The sequence below is a fragment of the Rhinolophus hipposideros genome (assembly GCF_964194185.1).
Source record: "Rhinolophus hipposideros genome assembly, chromosome: X".
In the NCBI taxonomy this organism is placed as follows: domain Eukaryota; kingdom Metazoa; phylum Chordata; class Mammalia; order Chiroptera; family Rhinolophidae; genus Rhinolophus; species Rhinolophus hipposideros.
In genome coordinates, this window is record NC_138046.1 from 85,087,272 (window position 1) to 85,108,013 (window position 20,742).

Here is a 20,742-nt window from a genome sequence, read left to right on the forward strand (position 1 = left end):
CTATGACGTGATTACCCTGAAAAGTCCAATGCCCATCTGTCACCTTCCATGATTTACAACATTGTTGATTATATGTGTTAACTACCAATTCATATTTCTCACTATCTTTTTCACCCCCGATCCCTTTCCGGTCTACACCCTGATAGATCTAGTACCTATCTGGCACCATAACTGGTTATTACAATATTATTGACTATATGCCTTATGCTATACCCTACATTCCCATGACTACTGTGAAGCAATCAATTTGAACTTCTTAATCCCTCCCCCTTTCACCCATCCTTGTCCCCCGTCCCGACTTCAAGAAGTCCCTCTAATATTCCCTGTAATACTGGTTTGGTGGTGATGAACTCCTTCACCTTTTTTGTGTCTGGGAAGCTCCTTGTCTACCCTTCAATACTAAACGATAACTTTGCTGGGTAGAGTAATCTTGGTTGTAGGTCCTTGCTTTTCATCACATGGAATATTTCCTGCCAATCCCTTCTTGCCTGCAGTATCTGCTGAAAAATAAGCTGCCAGTCTTATGGGGGCTCCATTATAGATAACTAACTGCTCTTCTCTTGCTATTTTTAGGGTTCTCTCTTTGTCTTTAACGTTTGTCCCTTTAATTATGATGTGTCTTGTTGCTGGCCTCTTCGGGTTCATCTTGTTTGGGACTCTCTGTGCTTTCTGGACTTGTTTGTCTATCTCCATCACCAGGTTACGGAAGTTTTATGTCATTATTTCTTCAAATATGTTTTCAACTGCTTGTCTGTATGTTCACCTTCTGGTACCCCTATAATGCAAATGTTGGTACGCTTGATATTGTCTCAAAGGCCCCTTAAAGTCTACTCAGTTTTTTGGATTGTTTTTCATTTGCTGCTCTGGTTGGGTATTTTCTACTACCTTATCTTCTACATCGCTGGCTGCATCCTCGGCTTCATCTAGTCTACTGATGATTGCCTGAAATATATTCTTCACTTCCGTCATTGTGTCCTGTATTTCTCACTCGTTCTTTTTCATGGTTTTCATGTCCATTTTTATGCTTCCTGTCTCTCTGTTGAAGTTTTCCCTGAGATCATTGAGCATCCTTATAACCAGTATTTGGAAATCTGCATCTGACACATAGGTTATCTCCATGTCATTTAGTACTTTTTCTGGAACGTTGTTCTTTTTTTTCATGTGGAACATGTTTCTTTGTCTTCCAATGTTAGATGCCTCTGTGTGTTTCCTTCTGTGAATTACGTTGGGCTGCTATATTTTCTTCTCTTAGTAGAGTGGCCTTGGGTACAAGGTGTGCTATGAGGTTCAGTGGCACCCTCTTTCTGGTCCCACTCATACACTGGCCTGGGCGTGACCTCACCTACACCAAGAGGGCCCTTGCTCCTCCTTTCCTAAAAATATCATTCTTCTGTGTGTATCTCAGTGGGGACCAATTACAAGAGTCCCCCTGAGTGCACAGGATTGTCCAGGGAAGGCAAGGTCACATGTCAAGAGGCTGGGGAAGGGTTTTTCGTTGGGGCAAACCGGGAGCTCCTCCCCTTCCATTTGCTGAACTAGACCTCTGACCTCTGACACAATCATGAGTCTTCCGTGCTAATAACCCTCCCGTTAATCGCTGAGAGGAAGTCAACTTCCACGCCACTCGTTCAACAGCCCAGATAACACTATGTGATGTGTTGCCCGTTACCTCCCTGAACTCATGTCCTGTGTCTCCATAGGTCATGCTGTGCCAGCCACCCGGTTCCTCATGCACTGTAGCCTGAGTTCCACTCCCACACCTTTCCACTGGTCTGACCGGTATCTAGGATGTTTTTCACCCAGATATGCATCTCCTTGCCTTTCTGCTCAAATGTCACGTACATGGGAAATTTTCCCCGCACCACTCTCTCTGGCAATATTCACGCCTTTAACTTCTTTATTCACATTCAATTTTAATCACAGCCATTACCAACGGCTGACAAATTACAAAGATTTCTCTGCTACATGATCCCACTACAATGTAAGTGTCGTGCGGGGCGTCCGGCGGGGTCTCTGGTCCCGTTCCCCACATAAGAACGCTGGAAATGGTGAGGCCACAAAGGAACACCCATGGAGCCATAAGTAGGGGAGTCATATCACTACATTCTCGCCGGCGGCATCTGCCTCTCTGCAATCCACTCTTGCTAGCCCCCATTTTTTCGCTAGCCCCCATTTTTTCTGCTATCGTAGCCACACCAGTTATATTAGCATCCAATGGCTTCCGGGTTATAGCTGATATCCAACTAGCCACAGCTGATGGCCATCTGATCACAGTTGATGCCCATTTACTACCCGAACCAACACCTTTCTTTATGAGGCCGAGAGCCTGGAAACTGCTTTCTGGGGCTCTGTCCCCACAGTAAGCTACCTAAAGGTAAGATGTTGTTTATTCTCTTTTGCTACGACTGCATTTCTACCTCCCATTACAGTACCTGACACCTAATTTGGAGAGATAAAACGTGATCATGAAAAAAAACGAGTTGGAATAAACATTACGAAGAGAGACACATAACATAGAGTCGGAGGCTTTTGGGGAAAGTGGGGCCTATGCACCGCTGGTGTCTCAGTCTCAGAGCAGCTCTGAAGTTGCGAACCTGAGAGAACTCAGTCCCAGGTCAGCCATCAATATCCGGGAACAACAACTGCTATGTGGACACACATAAACTTTACCCCCATCTTGGAGTTTTGAGTTCCTCCTTTGCTTGTTGGAACTAACCAACCCTTGCTAAATTAGCCAGCAGTCCTTCATTTGCATGAGAGAATTACACTTTGTGGTTTTTGCCTTTATAATCACTACGTTTCTTTGTCTCTCCGGAGAGCAGTTTGTGTTGCTAAGTGGTTGTGTGTTTCCAGGGCTGCAACTCTTTTCACTCACGTAAGTAATTTCCTTTCTTGATTAAGCCTTAAGCTCTTCATTTTTTATCAGTGAATCAGGGAATAAATAAACAAGTGCAAAGTGGTGGCAAGAGGCATAGTTAGAGAGGCCGAGGAGTTTGCTAGGTAACATGTCCAAGCGTGACAGGATTGTGACGAAGCACCTGGTCTGTATGTAACCTAACCAGTCCATTGGCCCCTGGGAGATGGCCCCTTCCCTAAGAAAACCAGATGACCTGCCATCCCTCTCACCTATTGCTGACAGTCAAGGACTGCAGCCTGTCCCACACCAGGCCTTCTAACCCCAGTCCGGAGGTCTAGCCCTCCTGCCCTTGGGGGACTGTGGCGCGGTTGCCCCACTAGATGCATTCTGCAGTTACCCAGGAGACACAAGCCAGCACAATCCTCCGCACAGAGAAAAGCTTGTAAGGCTCCCCGGTATCAGAGTGGCCACTGCAGGGAGGTACATTTCAGGTGACGAAGATGTTTCCAAGAATGCAAGAGTGCAGCGAACTGGGGATTTCATCCTGCCTTTGCCTTCCCACCCTTTGGGGACCAGCCTAGAATGGTCCATGTGCATCCCAATGGATGAGCCAGTTCCGGTTCCCACCGCCAAGGGGCGCCCGCGAGGGAGCAGTTGCTGCGGGGCACAAACCACACAGGTCTGGAAGGGCGCCTCTGTATTCCGGGAGGTACCACTGGGGAGGGCGATTGGGAAAACCCCACTGTGTGTGTGAGCACACTGAGGGTGTGTATACAGCGGCCGGGCTCAGGAGACTCGGAGGTCTCCATTCTCAGGACCTGCTGTACACCGAGTGGCCTCGGGGTGTGAGGTAGCGGCCCTCACTGTCAATTCCCGAGATGCACCCGTCCCTTGTCACGTGGTCGCATCCAGCTGGAAGACCAGGGGTGGAGAGATTTCCGGTGGGGGGTGGGGAGGATAAAGGAACTGCTCCCAGGTCCATGCTGTGCGCTGATTGGTCGCGGGGAGATTGACGGATTAAACCCTCCCAGAAGCCCTCCCTGGGCGCGGGTTGGCTCCCGCTGGGCCTGTCATCTTGTCCTCCGTGTCTGGCGGCCCCGTGCCCATGGCCATCTGTGTGGGATGTCGCCTGACTGCAAGCTGGAGCTCAGGGTGAGGCGTGTGTGTGCCCGCGTGTTCGCGCGCGCGCGTGTATTTTCAGAGCGTAGAAGTTTCTCCGAGTTGGACTCCTCAGCGCCTGAGCGTCCGGACGGGGCTGGCGATGCCGCCCCTGGCAGTGGTGAGTTCCGCGCAGTCGCTGGCGTGGAGTCAGTGCCCCACGCTGCGATCGCGGGTGACGGCGCTGTCTTCACGTGAGCTCCTTACTGTCCTTTAGGCCTATGTCAGTCACCAGCCTAGTGTGGCGCGATTGGCACGGCATCGGAGAGACTCTCACACGCAGGCAATTAAGGTCCAGGCAGCGGTATCTGTGCTCCTTGGTGTCCCTGCCTGGGAAGTGAAGTGTCAGGCATTTGGGGATGTGTATGGCGAGCTGCCACCTCACAGGTGCTCTGTGGGTACACTGGCTCCCTCTGAGCCTTTGAGGGATTGTGCGCGAATGGGAGGTTTTATCTGAGTGGATTCTGTGCCACGGACTAAAGGTCTCTGCGGCCTCGTGGGCCTCGTGGGCCTCGTGTGCCTACACACGTGTACCTGGCTCAGCATTTTCTGTGGTTCCCGGCGTCTGTGTCCCGGGTGGAGATCTGTGTGTGGGACCGCACCCCGGGAATGAGGGCTCCCAGCACTTTGTGATGCTGGGTCTGGAGCTGTGATCTCTCTGAACTGAGTGGGGTGGGCGGAGGCTTTCTCTTAAGGTAGGAAGTAGGGGGGCTGTTTTCGGGTCTGTGTCCAGGGTGTAGGTTCTCTGATCTGTATGGGGACGTTATCCTAAGGTTATGGGGTGTTTCGGAGTTAATTGAGCTTCTGTCTTTCTGCTTTCAGAGCCCTTGTAATCAGTCGGCCCGTGCCTGGGACCTTTGGGAGCCTACCTGCAGGGTGAGAGGTATCAGCAGTTTTAATTTGTTTCCTGGGATGAGGACTTTGGTCTGCAGGGTGGGGGCTGTCACAGTGTGTGTGGTCTCCGCTGTGTCTGGGAGTCTGTGACACAAGCGGTGACCTACCTGTGCAGAGACGTTTGGAATCTGTTTTAGGTTTTGTTGAGTGAGCTGTGTTTGGTGTCTCTGGGTATGTGAGGTGTTTGGGGTTTGTGTGTCTGGTGAGATCTCTTACCTTCTCGGGTGGGAGGTCTCCGTGTAGGACCTGAGGGATTTGGAAGCTGTCAGATGGGATTCCAAAGCCTGGAGCCCCACGTCTTGGTTGTGTGTCCTTCGGCAAGTCACTTGTGTCCTTTAGACATGATATGCATCATAACCAATAAATGGGGCCAATTCCCATGTTGGAAGACAGTGTACATCTTAGCAATGTGTGTAAAGAGTCTGGGTCCCACTCAGTTTTCCACAAGAAATGTCTGAGTCCCTGCTACAGTATGTACCTGAGCAGCGTTCTAGGAGATGGGGTACAACAGAGAACTACATTGATGGAATGTCTGACTTCATAGAGTTGCTCAGTACAAGTATAACATATCTGGGAGTGGCAAGTGCTGTGGAGACTGAAAATAACGGGTTCCGGGCAAGGCTATGAGGGGAGAATGTTCTCAGTGTATTGAGCGTGATCAGAGAAGGTCTCCCTGAAAAGGTGATGAGTGAGCAGAGGCCTGGAGGAAGGGAGGGAGCAGGCCATACGTTACCTGAGGGAAGAGCATGCCAGGCAGAAGGAACAGCAAGTGCAACAGTGCTGAGGCGGAAATCCACTCGGTGTGTTCCTGGGTGTCAGGGAATCCTGGGGTGCTCGTAAAGCCCTCATCACTGGGTTTGGCACAGAGCGCTCATGAAAGGTGTCCGGTGTTGCGCTCTGTATTTCCCTTCCCACTTGTGAGGGAGGTGAGGTCAACCTCTTTTCCAGACGAAAGTCCTGAGGCTGCAATAGTGGCCTGAGGCTGTTCTCCCCCTCACATCTGAAAGTGCTAAAAGAGGGGTGAAGTATTTGACTCTGTCATGGAAAACAGAGGCTCTGAGTGTCAGAGCTGCAGGGCGGACACCATCCACAGTGAATGTGGGCCATCCAGCTGATATAAATGACAATCCAGGCATCACGCCCATGGTAGTATTTCTACTGTTTTTTTAATGAAGTCCCTGTAACAATCTTCCTTTTTTTTCTGAATTGAGGAATATTGGGGAACAGTATGTATTCCGGGGCGCCTCAGCTCCAGGTCGTTCTCCTTGACTCTATTTCTGGAGGGCGCAGCTCAGCTCCAAGTCCAATTGCCGTTTTCAATCTTTAGTTGCAGGGGTCGCAGCCCACCATCCCATGCTGGTATTGTACTGGCAACCTTGTTGCTGAGAGTTCAGGCTGTAAGCAACTGAGCCATCCAGTGCCCCTCTGGAATCTCAAAGGCAGCTCATTGTCTTCAATCTTGGTGTGCACAGCGTTGCTCACTGGACCCTGTGGGACTGGCACCGCCAACCCTGTTCATCCTAGTTTGGACTCTAACCAGTGGAGCCATCTGGCTGCCTCTAATATTTCTATTGTTGATGGAAGGCAATACCTTCGTAATGAAACAGGAACTCAGTCAGAGGAGACAGACCGGAAGGGGAGGCTGCAGAAGAGTGAGCTTAATCCCTCAGGTTTCATAGTATTGCCTGGATTGGGCTGCATTCACCTTAATTAAGTGATTGTGTTGGGTATGTTCACCTTTTCCTCTGCCTTGACCATTCTTTCCCTTCCCTTCTCTTTTGTGCCAGAGGAGTTCACTCCTCAAGCTGTCACATGAGGTGCTGCAGAGCAAGGCAAGCGAATGCTTCTAGGTGCCCCCCAGGTAGGGGAGTCAGAGCGCAGGCAGACTGAGGAGGGAATCCACACCCAAGGACAGGGTGCAGTGGGGGACAGAGCCCCAGGCCAGTAGGAGGCTTTCCCTGGGGGTTGGGTGGGAGAGGCTACATGGATCCCGGATTCAATGCTGAGTAGGTTGTGGAGGGAGGTCAAGGGCAGGGGATACTTGAGCACAGCATGTGAGGCGGGCCTCTGTGTGGGGAGGATGCCATATACTACGTGTGCCAGTTAAGTTCGCGAACTCATCCTAGAAACAGTGCTACGTACCTCATCGCTGATTATCACTACGGTCACCTTCGAAATACTTCCTTAAGGAAGCAATGCTCAGATGCCAGTGCCTAGTCCAGCCTTCAACGCAATTTGGAACTCTTTTTCTGGAGTGGCTAACGGAGCTGTCATCATATTACCCTTGATGTCCTGAGTGTCATCAAAATGTCGTCTTTTTAGTATTTCGTTTATCTTCAGGTAATGAAAGAAGTCACTGGGGGCCAGGCCAGGTGAGGAGGGAGTGCATTCCAATACAGTTACTTATTTACTGGCTGAAAACTCTGTAGCAGACAGTGCCCTGTGAGCTGGTGCATTGTCGTGATGCAAGAGCCATGAATTGTTGGTGAAAAGTTCTTGCAGCCTTTTCAGCACTTCCAAATAGTAGACTTGGTAAACTGTTTGTGCAGTTGGTATATATTCATAGTGAATAATCCCGCTGATATTAAAAAAATTTTCGCCACATCGTTGCAAAAGTTCAGGAACTTTTAATTTTCCCACTTCGTACACATTGGGTGTCATCACGTCAGTAAATAAATAAGGATATGGGAGCCAGGACTCTCACTTTAGAAAGGGGAGCTTCTCATGTGGAAACAAAGAAACCTACAACAAACTCTGAGATGTTATGCTGGAACTGGAGGCCTCTATGGAACTCGTGGTTTTCAATATACGTACACGTTCTATTAGGTGATAGATACAGATGTACCTATGTATACCCGTGTGTGTGCCTGAGTGCGTACACACGTGTATTCCAACAGTTTTGGGTACCCCCACAATCCAATGGCAGTAATCACATGTAGGCCCCAGATCCTGGTTTCTAAATACCATTCTCCACCAAAGACTGGTGCCTGGACTGGGGGAGGGAAAGGATACAGGAATCCGGCTCAATTTGTGGTGTGAATAATGAGCCTAAATTCAAGGAATGATGGGGACATATCAGAAGGATTCCAAAAATACCTTGAAGGGGCTCCCACTTGAAAGAGTGTGGACAACGTTTTTCGGCTCTCGGATATTATTAATATGTATCATCTGTAAGTTTTTTCTTCAATTAAAGTTTCTTGGGGTGACAATTGTTACATAGATTTCAGGTGTACACTTCTGTAATACATTATCTGTATCTCCCCTTGTGTGTTCACCACCCAGAGTCACCTCTCTTTCCATCACCATATATTAGACCCCGTTTACCCTCTCCGAGAGCACCCTTTCCCCTTACCCCTGGTACCCCCTAAACCTTTGTGTGTCTATGTGTTTTTGTTCCTTCATGTGTATGTATTGTTCTTTTGTTGTTTTCAGTTTTGTGTACCACATATCAGTGAAATCAAATGGTTCTCTATATTTTCTATCTTATTTCACTTAGGATTATAATCTCAAGATCCACGCATGTTGTTGCTAATGGTCCTATTTCATCTTTACTTACTGCCGAAGAGTATTCCATTGCATATATGTATATACCACAACTTCTTTATCCATTCACCTATCAAAGGACACTTTGATTGTTTCCATGTCTTGGCCACTGTAAATAAAGCTGCAATGAACATTGAAGCACACTTGTGTTTACAGATAAATATTTTCAGATTTTGAGGGTAGATACCCAGGTGAGGGATTGCTCATCTCTTAAAAGTGCATTTCCCTCTTAGAACTGCTTTTCCTGCATCATAAAAATTTTCTTAGGATGTGTTTTCATTCTCATTTGTTTCTTTGTATCTTTTGAGCTCTCCTCTTATTTCATCTTTGACCCGGTCGTTCTTTAAAACTATGTTGTTTAATGTCCACACATTTGTGGTTTTTCTTGCTTTCTTTTTGCAGTTGATATCCAATTTCAGAGCCTTGTCATCAGAGAATATGTTTGGTATGATTTCAATCTTCTTAAATTTGCTGAGGCTAGTTTTCTGACCCTATATGTGGTCTATCCTTGAGAATGGTCCGTGTACATTAGAAAAAAATGTGCAGTCTGGTGTTCTACGATGAATTGATCTGTAAATGTCAATTATGTCCATTTCATCTAATGTGTCATTTAGGGCTGCTAGTTATTTGTTTATTTTCTGTTTGGATGATCTATCCATAGCTGTCAGTGATGTGTTTACGTCCTCTAGTATAATTGTGTTTTGGTCAGTTTCTCCCTTCAGTACTGTTAGTAGTTGCTTGGTGTATTTCGATGCTCCCTGATAGGGGCACGAATGTTGATGACGGTTATGTGTTCCTGATGTATCGTCCCCTTTATCATTAGTGTGTAGAATTCCTTTGTGTATTTTTCTTTGATCCATTTACCAGTTTTTGTCAATTTGGATTGTTTGTACTTTTGACTCTATGAACAAAGGTGCTATGAATGTTTGAGTACAGGTCTCTGTATGGACATATGTTTTTTGTTTCTCTTGGAAAGGATTCTCTAGGAGATTTGTTGGGTCATGTTATAAATATATGTTTAACATTAAAATTTAAATGCCTGATATGAGGATGCCCCCTGAAGTTTTCTTGGGGTTGCTGGTTGTTTGATATATCTTCTCCCCTATTTCACTGGTGATCTGTTTGTATCTTGGAATCTAAACTGTGTCTCCCGTAGCCGTCATGTAATTTCATCTTGCTTTTTCAAAACGAGACTGTCAATGTCTGCGTTTTCACTGGATTGTTTAATCTGTTCACAGTTAATGCTACTATTGATGTAGGTAGACTCCAATCTCCCTTTATCCTTTCCTTTTTTTTCTGTGTCTCTTCTCTGTTTGTTCTTTGGTACCTCCTTTACAGCTTTCTTTGTATGGTATGGATATTTTGTAATGGAACATTTTGATTTCTTAAGTGATTGTTTTCACTATATTCTGTAAGTTACACTAGTTCCCCTTATCCATGGGGAGTATATTCCGACACCCCTAGTGGATGCCTGAAACCACAGGTAGCACCGAAGCCTACATACTATGTTTCTCCTATACATACATGCACTTTACGGCTTCCCTTTGGCATATCTGGTTTGTCAGCAACCCTGCTCTTCCGCTTTGGGGCCCTTCTTAAGTAAAATAAGGGTCACTTGCACACAACCACTGTAATACGTCAACAGTCAGTCTGATAACCCAGACGACCACTAAGTGATTGTAGGTGCTGCCAGTCCAAGCATCCTTTTAGAACTGAACAAAGGGATGATTCTCGTGGGTGGCGGGTGGAGTCGATGGCTTGAGATTTCATCACACTTCTCAGAATGGTGCCAGATTTAAATCGCATGAATTGTTTGTTTCTGGTATATACTCTCTGGGTTTTCCCGCCCAAGGTTTTTAACTACCGATTTCATTTCTTTAAAATATATTGGACTATTCACACCTGGGTGAGTTTTTGTAGTTCATGATTTATGGGAAATCGATCCATTTCTTCTAAGATGTTCCATGTATAAATGTGGAGTTGAATGTTGTATTATCATATTGCCCCTTTCAAATTTGCTGGGTCTGTAGCTAAAGGACCGCTTTCGTTTCTGCTGTTGGTAACTTTTCTTCGCTCGCTCCCCCCCCATTCTGAATCTCCTAGAGGTACATGAATGTTGTACATTATCTTAAAGAATGAATTTTAATTTCACTGAGTTTCTACCATTTTTTCTCGTACAATTTTTAAATATATTTGGTTTCAAGTAAAGTAAATATTACATATGCTTTCCAGGAAATTTGAACACCATAGTATTGAGCAACCCTTTCACTACATCAAAAGCCAGTGAGGATGAAGGTGAAAATTCAAAAGGGTGTGTCACCGTTGTGTAAATGCTTAGAATTTAATAAAACTCTATTCTTTGAAAGAATAGGAATGATTACAAAAAGAGCATGGTACTCACACACTGATTGTTAATTATTAAATAAGTTTTGTTAAATGTCTTGTTATGACATTGGGTGTTAAAATCAGCTTTCAAGTGCACAATTGTATAATAATATGTACATGTTGTATTGTGAGTTTACCACCGAGAATCAGTTCTCCTTCCATCATCATATATATGACCCCCTTTACCCTCTACTACCAGCCTGCTTCCTTACCTTCTGGTAACCATGAAACTGTTGTGTGGATCTATGGCTTTTTCTTTCTTTGTCTCGATTGTTTTTTGCTTTCACTTTTATATCCCACATATGAGTGAAGTCGCATACTTCTCGAGTTTCTCTGTCTGACTTATTTCTCTCAAGCTCGGTCGTGTTATCTGTGATCTGTTCACAGTGGAAGTAGCTCATCTTTGCTTATAGCCGAGTTATGTTCCATTGTGTATATGCCTTCTCCATGAATTATTAATAGAGGTCATTGGAGTGGAAGCAGGTCCCTAGTGAACCAGGCTGCTGTGTAGGTAGCCTGAGATGGAAAGTGAGAAGCAGTGCTCTCCCGATCATGGATTTAAAATAAACAGTTCAGTAAAGTTTCTAGTTTTGTTATCAGTGCTCAGGGTCTCACAGAAACGGATGTGCCCCTTATTGGGACAGAGCAAGAGAGTATGGACAGGGGAGAAAACAGCTAGAGAAGGGTGCCTGATGGGGAGATTGTAGCACTTAGTAAGCTGGCTAAGAAGGGGCCTGATGGAAGATGGCGAAAGCTGCGGGTACACACAGGACACCCCCAGAAGTGGAAGGCTGTGTAAGCAGAGCCATTAGAGTAAGGGAGCAGGACTCCTAGGAAAAGATGTTGAGGACATGAGACAGGGAGGGCTACAAAGGGACATCATGTGTTCATTTGTGTGTGTGTCTGTGTCTGGGGGCGTGGGATGGGCAGGCCGTGGGGTGGATTCTCTGATGCCCAGGGAAATGCCTTGGGCAGGGGGTGCAGCATCAGGAAGCTATATATAGGTATAACAGCTCTGAGGACAGAGAGGCTCCGATTATGCAAGGACGAGGCTCCTGGGCCTGAGGTCCCCTGGAGGTTTCCTGAAAGCCAGGGGGGGGAAGAGGAGGAAGAGGAGGACAAGGAGGGAGGAGGGAAGGGGAGGGGGAGGGGATGGGAGGAGGGGGAGCAGAGGCGGAGGGGAATGGGGAGGGGCAGGGGGAGGAGGAGGAGGAGGGTGTCTCAGGACCTGCCAGTTGATGGCAGAAGCTGAGTGGGCCGGGCGGGAGGAGGATGACTAGGGCAGTGCTACAGGTTCCGCACGAGGGCGGAGGCTCCGCTGTGTCAGTCGGGCGACAGGACGTGGACGTCACAGTGCGGGGACGCTAGCGGACATTGCAAAGGCGGTGCAGAAGGCACCCTCAGGCACAAGGCTGCAGGGCGACCTGTAAGGACCTCACGGAGCCCCGGCGCGCAGGATCAGAACTGGCCAATCCGGGCGCAGCGCCGCCACGCATGCGCATCCGCCGGGGAGCGTGGCTTCCGGCCCTTGTTGCCGGGATCCAAGGCAGCGGGAGAAGGCGCCGTGCCCAGGGCTGCCCGGCGGCGCTACTCGGGTGGTCGCAGTGTCCGCTGCTCTTCACTATCCGCGCGCTTCTCTTGCTCCGCCGAGGTCTCCTTGCAAACCTCCTAAGAGAGAGCGGCTTTTGACTTGCACGTGAACCATTCGGTTTCTATGGGCAGCAGGGGGCAGTGTGGTGACGCGCAGCCGCCGTCTCCCCTCTCCCCCGCCCTTCTCGTTTGAAAAAACTCCGTAGTGTCTTCACTGCAAAGCTGTGTTCCTTCTGCGCCTGCGCACTGCACTCGAACTTACTGTTTGTTGGGCTCCCTTTGAGTGCACGGGTTTTGAAAAGGTTGTGCCTGGGAAGAAAAACCCATTTGCGTTCAAAATTAGCTCTTCTTCTACTGGGCTGCTTGGGTTCCTCAGGGACTTGTGTTTCCGTTTCTCTGAATGCGCTGGTCACTGTCTTGCCCCACCTGGTTTGGCCTTGGCTGGGCCTGTATCCAGAGTTTCTTCAGTGATGAAACGCCCTCACATATCAGGGTAGAAAATTTGGAGGACAGATGAATGTACTGAAGACTGACCCAAACCACAGTCCTGTCACCCCGCCAAGGCCATTATTAGTGTTTTGCGCTAAATGTCCTTAGAGATTTTTCTTCAAAAGGCCTGCATTTTCAGTATACTTAATCGTTCATTTTTGCATCATGACCTCTCCCTCCTTGTGGTTTCAAGTCAGTTTTTCGTGTTTGAAAATCGTTTTCATATTTAACGTCACTGTACAGAAAAGTAACGGTGAGGTGTTGTAAAATGTAGAAAGCTTTGGTAAATGTGGTGTCACGCAGGGGACCCTGCTCGCTACGCCATTTGTCATGCAGGGTCTCAGCTCCCACTCCCCGCCCAAGAACGCAGGACACGGTAAGGCCAAAAAGGAACACCCATGGAGCCATAAGTAGGGGAGTCAAACCAATATATTCTCGCTGGAGGCTTGGCTGGAGACACAGGAAGCAGGATCTACATAATCTGCCTAACAGCAGTCCGCGCTTGCCAGCCACCATCTTCTCGCTAGCCCCCATTCCTTCTCTGCTAGCGTAGCCACAGCCGTTATATTAGTGGCCAATGGCTTACGGGTTACAGCTGACGGCCAACTAGCCACAGCTGCTGGCATCTGATCACAGTTGATGGCCATTTACTACCCGAGCCAGCACCTTTCTATGTGAGGCCGAGAGCCTGGAAACTTTTTTTTGGGGTTTTGTCCCCACACTCCACCCCTACAGGGTCTCGCCTCACAATCTACGCGACAAGCGTCTTCTGCGAGGGGCCCTGTGCAAGGAGCCTGGAGGTGAATGCAATATCCTGGACATAGCCAGGCTCTCTGGGCACAGCCAGGGTTTTTCAGGGCACCACCAGTACTTCTGGGCACGGCCAGACTTCCTGGGCTTCTTAGGGTACCACCTGTCTCCCCGGGCACAGCCAGGTTTTCTCAGGGCACCACCACAGTACTTCTGGGCACAGCCAGACTTCCTGGGCTTCTTAGGGTACCACCTGTCTCCCCGGGCACAGCCAGAGTTTCTCAGGGCACTGCCACTCTCTCTGGGCACAGCCAGACTTCCTGGACACAGCCAGGGCCTCTCAGGACACTGCCACTCTCTGGACACAGCCAGACTTCCTGGACACAGCCAGGGCTCACAGGGCACTGCCACTCTCTCTGGGCACAGCCAGACTTCCTGGACACAGCCAGGGCCTCAGGGCACTGCCACTCTCTCTGGACACAGCCAGACTTCCTGGACACAGCCAGGGCTCTCAGGGCACTGCCACTCTCTCTGGACACAGCCAGACTTCCTGGACACAGCCAGGGCTCTCAGGGCACTGCCACTCTCTCTGGGCACAGCCAGACTTCCTGGACTCAGCCAGGGCCTGTCAGGGCACTGCCACTCTCTCTGGGCCTCTCGGGGTACTGTGCTGGAACAACAGCGGCTCACATCAAGGTGCTTACATATTATCAATGGCGGCCAGTCAAGACACAAAAGCAAACATCAAACCAGTCCCACTACATGGTGGTATGTTCCCAAACAGTCAAGCGTCCATTAAATCAGGGATAGAAGGCAATTCCTCATAGTCCATAGTCATTCGCCAGGGCTGTCCTGGGGGTGAGGGATGATGACCTTGACCTCACCCTCATCTCCCGAGGAGGACTCAGCATGCATTTCCTCCTGGGACAAGTCCCGCATCTGGGCTTCCTCAGCAAGCACTTCCCAGCCCACAGGGCGGCAACAACCTTCGCTTTCTCCGCTTTCTCCACTTTCTCCGGCCTCTGCTGGTTGGGGAACCATCCACATCTTTCCACCCCTCCACGGGGATCGAGCTCTCCGGCAGCTGCTCCTCCTGGTCTTCCTCAGACTGAGCTTTCATACACACAAACTGCTCCACTGCCCTTCGGAAAGCTTTGGCCAGCACCGTATCCTGCCGACTACGCCATGTGTCACGCAGGGGACCCTGCTCGCTGCGCCATTTGTCATGCAGGGTCTCAGCTCCCACTCCCCGCCCAAGAACGCAGGACACGGTAAGGCCAAAAAGGAACACCCATGGAGCCATAAGTAGGGGAGTCAAACCAATATATTCTCGCTGGAGGCTTGGCTGGAGACACAGGAAGCAGGATCTACATAATCTGCCTAACAGCAGTCCGCGCTTGCCAGCCACCATCTTCTCGCTAGCCCCCATTCCTTCTCTGCTAGCGTAGCCACAGCCGTTATATTAGTGGCCAATGGCTTACGGGTTACAGCTGACGGCCAACTAGCCACAGCTGCTGGCATCTGATCACAGTTGATGGCCATTTACTACCCGAGCCAGCACCTTTCTATGTGAGGCCGAGAGCCTGGAAACTGTTTTTTGGGGTTTTGTCCCCACATGTGGGTATAAAGAATACACTGAACATGACCTTAGGGGCCCATAGCCGGCCCTGCTATTGGATTGGGAACAAGGCAGGTGCCAGCACCGTGTATGAAGCCAGCCTGATCTGAACGCAGCGGTCTTTCTCACTAAGTCCACTTAAGACTTCTTACATTCATTTCTCTCAAGCCTCACATAACTACAGTCCCAGGTTCCTTAGGAATAAATGAATAAGTTTAAAATGAATAATTTTCATTTTAAACAGTACTGACCACAAAAGTTTGAACACATTGATCGTGACTTCTTTACAATAAAAACGCCTGCTTATCGGACATGCAGTTCTTCCCTAGTATTTTCTTCCACTCTGGTCTCCTGGAGGGCCTTGCGCCAGGGCTCAGGAGAACTCCCTTCCAGTTCCTGGGCTACCAGCCTTACCGTTTTTGCTCTCTGCGCTGCTTTGCTTTCTGAGCTGCTGTTTGTTCCATTTTAAGAAGGGCACTTGCACTACGCTATTAGTTGAACATGGAGTCCCAACCAGGGAAGGGGTGGTGATAGGGCCCCTGCTCCCAGTCAAAGCTCTGCTTTTTCTGCATGTGGTGGAATTCGTTCTAGGAAGCGTTAGCTTTCCTCTTCTGGAGAGTTCCATATCCGTGGTCTACATACCGTAATATTCCCGCTGATGCCAGTCCTCCAGACACGAAAGGAAGAATGGAGAAGGGGGAAATTATAAACATGAACTGGCCCATCCTTAGGGGACAGACGCTAATTTTGACCCAGAGCTTAGATCCCCAACGCGGTGAAGCACCTATACATGCCCTAGTTGTAATGGAAAGATTATCAGAAAGAGAAACATATCTCTTTAAAGCTGATATATTTTTGATATCGTCTTCATACACTAGACATTACCGTGAATTAATCAGTGCATGGACTGCAGCAGCATCAAAGACCAAAACCGAGACGGATTGCAGCCTTTATTTCAGTTTAGGGAGCTTTTCATGAAGGATCTTTTCCAAATGGGAAATCATAATTGCCATATTTGCTAACTAATGGCATCTTTTGTTGCGTTATTCTGACACAGACACCCATTGTTTGAAATTTAAGGATGTAGGAAAACGCTTTACTCCCCCGGAAGTTAGAATTCCAGAGCTGGTGCTCCGACCTGTTACAAAATCATGTGGCGAGGACGTTTGCGTATATACTGTGTGTCAGGCAGTGCACTAAGTCCTCTGTACGTACTGTCGTGTCATTCATGAGAGAAACCTTATCTGGTAGGTTAGTATAATTATGTCCATTATCAGATGAGAAGATTCTGCGACTTAGGTCCCTGCCACAGGTGTCTGTAGAACCTGAACCCTATGATGACTCAGGGCACACGTTTCCCTGCAGTCTCACTATTGGGAACACTGGTAGATGCCTGAGAAAATGCTTCCTATTGACCAGTGGTGACTTTCGTTTATGCAAGTGACCCTGCGGAACTCTGTCCTGTTGCCGCTGGGAAATTGGGGTCAAACCAGTGGTAGCACCTGGGGAGAAAAGAATCCAGGTCAAGTGATTCAAATGGAGGTTAAAGGCTTCATCCAGCTGATGTGTGTCACCTCAGACCAGGGACCAATCTGAGCTGAAGCAGAACTGGAGACTGTACAGGGAGTGTAGAAGGAAGGTCCAGGGCTACGGAAAGGACATGAGAAGCCCATGTAGACGGAAAGGAGAGCAGAAGTCCCTGTGCAGGGAAAGGAGAAGAGAGGTCCATGACCGCTGTTCCTAGGTTACAGTTTCTGTAACAGCTGCTAATGTGTGGTTGGAGAGGCTGGGAATTGGTTCTGCTGCTTCTCCGACCCTTGCTGCAAATCTCATTCCAGCAGCCTTCAGAAAAGTTGCTTGAGAGCTGTTTTTGTGCGTCTTGTTGTTTGTTCCGATTAGAGGGTAAGAGGAGGTGCCAACACAGGTGCACAGTGGAAGAGAAGTGAGAAAAAAATTCAAGGAGACAAGGGTTGAAGCAAGGAAAACTGGGGCCTGTTTTAATTAATTTACGACGTCTGCTATAAGATGATGAACTCCGCTCATTATCACCCCATTCTTTTCAGAGAGGAAGGAAGAGGGATGTACAAGGTCCAGGAATTGAGTCAAGAAGTGGGGAGAAGGAGCAATGTGTTCTTGGTCTCCTGTCCCTGACCGTAGCCTGGATCATGTGTTTCCACAGGCCAGTGGGCAGTTCTTGCTTGGACATGATGGATGCCCTTGGTAAGGGGTGTAGGTATCAGCATGAAAAGAAAACAAGCAAAGGAGACATGGACTTAGCGAATTAACTTCACGTCCATGAAACTTCGTAGTCTATGAAAATTCTCATGTCTCGTTTTCTCATTTTCTCAGGTACTCATTTTAAAGTTAATTAAATCTCTTTATATGAATTTCCAGTATTCTGTTTTTCATGAGGAAGGTACAAATTAAATGCATTGTAATTAAATAAAGACATGGATATTGAATCTCAGAAATGATTGTTAAAAGCCTTTTTGAAAGAGTAGCGACATAGTTTTCACCTGTCACCTAGCAAGCACTTAAAGCACTGTCAGTACTGTCTGGATACAATGACATAGGCACTAGCCTGGGTTCCTAGTTAAGGGAAAGTGGCAAGTGTATCCACGTGTAGGAATCCAAGCAAGACACATCATCTAAAACGTGGTCATGGATTTATGCAAGACGTTAGTCCTGGCGTTCTTTTTTATGTTTGAAACACAAAGTAGCAAATGTGGAAGGTGCATGTGTGGATGATAGAGAAAGTGGAATTTCAAGAAGATAAATGAATTACCTAACGTCAACCACTGAGACTTCAGAGTTCCTTACTGCATCCTGCACTATTACAAGGATGTAAACTTGAAGCTGATATGCAAAACGAGGTGAAAGTGATTGGGTGGTGGAGGATTTCTCAAATTTTCTGTTGTCTGTTCTCTGCCTTCCCAAATGACTGCAAATCGAAGAATTTCCTTTATCGCCTGACAGCAAAATTAGGAGTGAATGTATGACTTCTCTTCTGAGTGGGTTCTGTAATCTCCCTGCCCCTGGGCAGGATGAAGGGGACAGTTGGCCCTCACCACAGGGAACATAAGGTAAGCATGCTAGAGGACAGACTAAACAAATGCATTTCATACAATGAAAATAGAACTCTAAGCAAAGAAACAGACGGGCAAAAATGTAGCTGCTGAACTTGGGAAGGTTGCAAGATGCTATTTCACTTTGAGAAAGGAATTGGTTTATTTCTGCTGTCAATGTCAGGTTACGAAATACAATATTTTCACTCTTTTTACTACTTACACTTTCAGCAAGAGAAATGAATTAAACATTTTCAAGCGTTTTCAAATGATGTTTTGAACAGCTAACTGATGCTCTGAGTTTCATAAAATCTGGTGAAGTCACCATGCCATATGAATCTCATAGTGTTTACTGTGCACCTTTATACTTGAGAAAACCAGTAACGAAATTCTTCCCAAGTCAATACTGGTCATCCTGGGGGGATGGGACTGTGATTGCTTTGTTATAGTTGTGAGTCTTCCAAATATTCTCCAGGGAGCTTGAAGTGACTAGGGTACCTGGAGAATACATGGATAAAAACCGAAAACAATAGGAGGAAAACTGGTGACAAGACGTTTCCATCAGCAGAAACACAAGATTCTATGGAGCCTGGACACTGGGTTTCCAGTAGGCATGCTACTGAAGGGAGCCTTTTTCCCACTGTTGTGCCTGGCACAGGGGGACTTACAGAGAAGCAGCCATTTATTGCCAGGGAGACACAGAATAGTTTTTTTGAAACACGAAGGGCGGGGCAGGGATAAATTATACGGTGCCACAGTGCCATCTAATGTCCAGAGAAACTGAGTGTGCACATTCCTGACATAAACTCCTTTATGTCTAGTTTCCCGGAAAAACACCACAGAAGCTGTGTAAAGACTTCATGCCAATAAAGGCCAGATAAAGCAAACGTCAGCCCAATAGACTTCTGGGCAACGAAACCAACTGGCCTCTTCCTAAGTCCCGCCCTTGAAACCATAGGAACAGCATGTCACATCTTGTACACAGGACTCCTGCCCCAACAGGGCTGGAGCTGTGGTGTAATTGATGGGTTCTGGGCCTGCGCACTGACCTGTTAGGTTGGTGTCAGTCTGGGATCCCACATCTGGTAGAACTTTCCTTCCAGTCCCTGTGGCAAACTTTCAGTTGAGGGACAGGGTCACTTGTTACCCAGTTGCTCCACCTGCCCCTCCCTTACAACTGAGGGACAGTGCCAACCCCAGCTCTTCCACCTATCCTCCCAGACCTTGTTCCCCATCACCCCTCCCCCTACCTCCACCTGCCTGTGAACACCCACTACTGGTGACACGCTCACTTGCCTCCTGTCAGTCCTCAGTCCAGGGAACCCTCCCCAGGGCCTCATGGCCCAGGAGCCTGACTGGATCAACCCTGGAGTGTCTCCTTAGGGATTTTCTCCTGGGCAACCGACCATCCCGGTGCTCATGGACAAGCACTGGTGTGGGGACAGAGGCAGGAGTGCAGTTTCCAGGCTCTGGGCCCCACGTGGAAAGGTGCTCACTCGGGTAGAAAGGGTCCATCGACTGTGACTGGATGGCCATCAGCTGTGACTCGTTGGCAGGCAGCTGTAACCAGTGAGCCATTGGCCAGGAATATAACTGCCTTGGCTACATTAGCAGAAAATGGGGGCAAGAAGATGGTGGCTGAGCTAGAAGCGGATTGCAGTTAGCACTGCGGATTGCAGCCAGCAAGGGAGTTTGGTTGACAGATAAGCGGACAGTAGGTTGCAAATGATGTGGCTCCTGCTTCCTGTGTCTACAACCCAGCCGCCTTGGAACATAGAGTGTAAGACTCCCCTATCTATGTCTTCATGGGTGTTACTTTTTGGCCTCACCATGTCCTGCGTTCTTAGCTGAGGAGCAGGAGCTGAGATCCTGCATGACACCCTACATGACAGTACCTGAGCTTTGATGAGAAAACCCGACTTCTTACTGAAGGGTTCATCTTCAATCCATGACCAGGAGAGCACTGCTTCTTACTTTCCCTGTCACCTTCCTACACCTCTGCCTTACTCACAGGGACCCGGCTTCCATCCCAATGACCTCTCCTAATAATTCGTGCAGAGCACAGAAGCTATGAGGGGGGAGTTCCCTGAGCTTCTCAAACCCAGTCAAGGTGCTTCTCCCCTGGCATCCCCTGCTGCCCCTGAGCGTACCTGCTCCTGACTGCAGCCAGCCCTCACCTATGCTCAGGGTCCCATGCCTTCCCCCTGCTCAGGGACTGCTCCTGCACTCATCACTCCTCTTGGCTCCTGTCCCTTTTGCAGGCAGCTTCCCCAACAGAGGGGTGAACATGGACCCCCTTTGGGCCTGCGATTTTCCTGATACTGGCTCATTACATGTTGATTTTCCGAGCAAAACTCTTTCATCTTGTCCTGAGATCATTTGCTCAGTGTATG

At 48.2% G+C, this 20,742-nt stretch overlaps 1 protein-coding gene across 15 annotated transcripts in view; it reads left to right on the forward strand.

The window, feature by feature from the left end:
- Positions 1 to 3,800: 3,800 nt before the first annotated feature.
- LOC308494348 (uncharacterized protein) overlaps positions 3,801 to 20,742 on the forward strand; it is a 38,359-nt gene continuing 21,417 nt past the window's right edge. For 13 of the 15 annotated variants that reach the window (XR_013992912.1, XM_081042061.1, XM_081042070.1 and 10 more), the window contains exons 1-2: positions 3,872 to 4,136; positions 4,838 to 4,898. The gene's annotated coding sequence lies outside the window, so the exon portion shown is untranslated. Of the gene's footprint in view, positions 4,137 to 4,837; positions 4,899 to 20,742 lie in introns of all 15 variants that reach the window. The other 2 variants (XM_081042071.1, XM_081042062.1) reach the window with 2 other exon arrangements.